Here is a 4,398-nt window from a genome sequence, read left to right on the forward strand (position 1 = left end):
TCCCCCCTGTATGCAAGGCTCATAGTCCGCCCCTGTATGCAATTGTGACGCCCAAGAGACCGGGGTACCCAGCACCGGACCAATGGGGTCTGTCTCTTGAGGGGGGTGTCACGGGTGGCTTGACCCGGTGCTGTGGCCTCAGGCAATGCACAGTGTAAAGGGTATCGTGAGGGAACAGGCACTTACTTGATCAGCAGCAGGTTCTCCCAGCGGTGATGATTCCAATCCTGGATAGATGGCTATTGTCCAAATGAAAGACTGAGGCACTGAAACGTTTAACCAGTTTACTTTAACAAAAAAGGATTTACAACCAGTCCTGTCACCGGAGTCTGTATGGGAACTCTGAGTTACTTTGACCCTGCCGGGATCTTCGCCTCTTATTGTACGCAATATCTGTGTGGCCCTGCTGCTGTATGTGAACTGGCTGCCGGCCCAATCTGTCCCCTCCGGGTCCTGGTTCGACGGGCAACCGGAGTCCTTTTATCGGCTTACCCCCTCCAGGAGTACCGCTGAACTCTGTGTCTGTTGCTGCGTTCGACCCTAGTGAAGCTGATATCACCTCACGTTTTTCCGGTTGCTGTATTATATGTAATGAATACAGCCACGGATCCGGTATCCGTCTTTGCGCCTGTTCTGGGTAGTGATTAATGCTACCCGGTTCTCACAATGTCCTTTTTCTCTATCCCTCTTCTCCTCAGGCCGGTGATTTAGGCCTGGTAACAGTCACAGGGCTGTTAGAGATTCAACTGTATGACCTCTCACTTTCAGCTCCTTAGCCCAACTGCCAGTTCTTCTCTCAGACCAGAATGGATCAAGGGGAGTCTCTGGAGCTCCCCCTTCTGGCCGGAGGTGGTAGTGCAGTCTTGCTATTTTAGTATTTGCATTTACTGTCAGTAACTATTTTTGTGGCAAATACCCCTAGGGGTGCCACATTCCCCCTTAGTTAAGAACAGTACTCCGGGACTGTGGGACAATAACATTTTGAAATAACAATTAATATGTACAGAGTCTTAAAAATGAAAAGTTACAAAAACCACTCGAGGAAACAAAAATATAGTTCTGTACAAAGTCACTTCAAATAGCGTCCATTAATACAGTTCTATCCTTGAAGGTATTAGGAAAGGCACTGTACTTAGTGTCCAGGAATTTAGTTCCATTTTTCCAACGGAGTTATCAATATAAAGTCTAAAGAAAGTTCAAAAAGAGCGAGGAGCAAAGTTCAAAAAGCAGTCTTTCCGGAGCTTTGATTTAGTGCCTCCGGGCTGATAAAAAGTTCAAGAATATGCAAGAAGTTCATACAGACAAGTCTCTGTAGGCACTGGGCTTAAACGTTGCAGACTGATAACAATGACTATACTACATTTTCTGTTTAACTATATACGGCATAACATATATACAATTCACATTATGAGCTTTATAGTTGGTAATCTGCATACCTGGCCGGTAATTGACCCTGGGTACTACGCTGTGATCTACGTAATAGCGGTGTCTCTTCATGTGGTGTACTACTGTCTACTGCGGATGTAGTATCTGCCCGCTCTGCTAAAGATAATTCCACGACTATGGAGTTGGCAAGTCCACCGTGAATGGGATTACTCTGACCAGGAATCTGTTCTTCCTGGCCTGGAACCTCCTGTAGTACGGGGTCAGCCTCTTCCTGTCTTGGGACTTCTGGTATTGGGTTTGGTGTTGGGTAAAAGGCCACCATGGGAACCACTACTGCACCATGGTATGTTAGTAGGGTTTTGGGAAAGTCTCCTATACAGGTGTGATACACTTCCTCTTCTTTTTCCTTTACTGGTTGAACCTGTATGGGTTGAATAACTTCTGGTTCTGGCTGGACAACGTCTGGCTCTTTCAATGCTTCCGGACATAATTTAAGATTGTCTCTTGACACTAGTACAGATGTTAAGCCTCCGTTTTTGCTAATGAGACACATTTTAGGATTATCCACTCTTGTTGGTAAAACTGTGTAGGGTACGGCTTCCCACTGATTGTCCAGTTTATTGGTTCGACGATTTCTCTTGAGCACTTGGTCACCTGGTCTTAATGGGGTCGCTAGAGCATTCTGGTTGAAAGTTCGCTCTTGTCTTTCTATAGTTTGCTGAAGGCTTCTTTCCACACTCTCTTGCACTTGGCGATACTGCTTTTGCCGTATGATATCCCAATTGGAGTCTTGGACTTCTGCGTCTGGTTTCAGAATTCCCATTTCTAGATCGATTGGTAATTGGCCTGGTCTTGCACGCATAAGGTAAGCTGGGGTGCAATTGGTGGAACTCACCGGGACATGATTATACAGATCCACCAAGTCAGGCAATTTCTCTGGCCATTGATTCCTTTCTGCCTCAGGTAAAGTCTTTAGTAGTTCTATTACAATATGGTTCATCTTCTCGCATAAGCCGTTTGTTTGTGGATGATAGGCCGTCGTCCGGATCTTTTTGCAACCATACATATTACAGAATTCTCTGAAGATCTCTGATTCAAAGGCTGTACCTTGGTCGGTGAGAACCTGTTCCGGATATCCATGGGGTCTACAAAAGTACGTTTGGAACGCTTTGGCTGCTGTTTTTGCTGTCAGATCTTTTACGGGTACTACTACCAAGAAGCGTGAATAATGGTCCACGATGGTCAAGGCATAGACATAGCCAGACCGGCTTGGTGTCAACTTCACGTGGTCCATGGCTACAAGTTCAAGTGGTTGTTTGGTGATTATGGGCTGCAGTGGTGCTCCTTGGTTCTTTTGATCGTTTCTTCTGAGGTTGCACGGGCCACAATTTCTGCACCACTGTTCGATTGATTTTCTCATCCCGACCCAATAAAATCTTTCTCTTAGAAGTACTTCTAACTTTTTCCAACCGAAGTGACCAGCACCATTATGGTAAGCTTCGAGGACCATCTTGACATCTTGTTTAGGCACGATAATCTGCCAAACCAATTCATGTGTTTTCGGATTGGTGTACCTTCTACAGAGCTTCCCTTGATACAGGAACATTTTGCCTCTCTCTTTCCAGAGTTGATGCGTCTCTTCTGGGGCATCCTCATCGGGATATGCACTTTGCTCAGTTAACAGTTCCTTCACCAACTTCACAGCCGGATTGCTGTCTTGGGTGTCAGCCCATCTATGGTGTGCTAACGGATTTAAATTCACCTCTTGTTGTTTCTGATAGGTACTTGACTGATGATGTTTTGCCTTGGGATGATGGAAGGCTGGTAGTTCAATTTCTTCAAGCTCCCCCATTTCTTCTTCTACATCTCTCAAGTGTGGCATCCGGGATAGGGCATCGGCATTTCCATTCTTGCGACCTGCTCGATACTTGATCTTGAAGTTGTAATTAGATAACCGGGCTATCCATCGCTGTTCTAACGCACCTAATTTGGCTGTGTCCAGGTGGGTCAACGGATTGTTGTCAGTATAGACAATAAATTCTGCAGCGGCCAGATAGTGTTTGAAACGTTCAGTCACAGCCCAAACTACTGCCAGTAGTTCCAATTTGAAGGAGCTGTAATTTTCTGAATTTCTTTCAGTAGGCCGGAGCTTTCTACTTGCAAAGGCGATGACTTTCTCCCGACCTTCTTGCTTTTGTGACAGCACCGCTCCTAGTCCCACATTACTGGCATCGGTGTAGAGGATGAAAGGTTGATGGTAATCTGGGTATGCCAGAACCTCTTCTCCGGTTAGTGCCTTCTTTAGTTGTTCAAAGGAGTCTTCCCTTTCGTCGTTCCACTGAAAAGGAGGGTTTCGGTTTGAAGGTTTCTTCGTCTGCCCTACCAAGGTGTCTTGCAAGGGTGCTGCCAACTTGGTAAATCCTTTTATAAATCTGCGATAGTAACCCACCAATCCCAGGAATTGTCTCACTTCTTTTGCGCTGGTAGGTCTTGGCCAATCCCTTATGGCGCTTATTTTCTCGGGATCTGGTGCTACTCCCTCCGAACTCACGATGTGTCCCAGGTACTGTACCTTTGGCTTGAGAAGGTGACATTTGGATGGCTTGACTTTCATGCCATACCTGGATAAGGCTTCGAACACTTCTGCCAGGTCTATTAAGTGTTGTTCGTAAGTCTTTGAGTAGACGATCACATCATCTAGGTACAGGAGGACGGTCTCGAAGTTCTTGTGTCCGAGGCAGCATTCCATCAGCCGCTGGAAGGTACCGGATGCGTTGCAGAGTCCGAACGGCATGTGATTAAATTCACATAGACCCATTGGTGTGGTGAATGCCGTCTTTTCCTTATCTCGCTCAGCCACAGGGACTTGCCAATACCCGCTTGTTAAGTCTAAGGTGGAAAAATAATTAGCAGATTTCAAAGCAGTTAAGGACTCTTCTATCCTAGGCAAGGGGTAGGCGTCTTTATGGGTGATGTTATTAATCTTCCGGTAGTCTACGCACATTCTCATGG

This window comes from Ranitomeya imitator, chromosome 3 (assembly GCF_032444005.1).
Source record: "Ranitomeya imitator isolate aRanImi1 chromosome 3, aRanImi1.pri, whole genome shotgun sequence".
In the NCBI taxonomy this organism is placed as follows: Eukaryota; Metazoa; Chordata; class Amphibia; order Anura; family Dendrobatidae; genus Ranitomeya; species Ranitomeya imitator.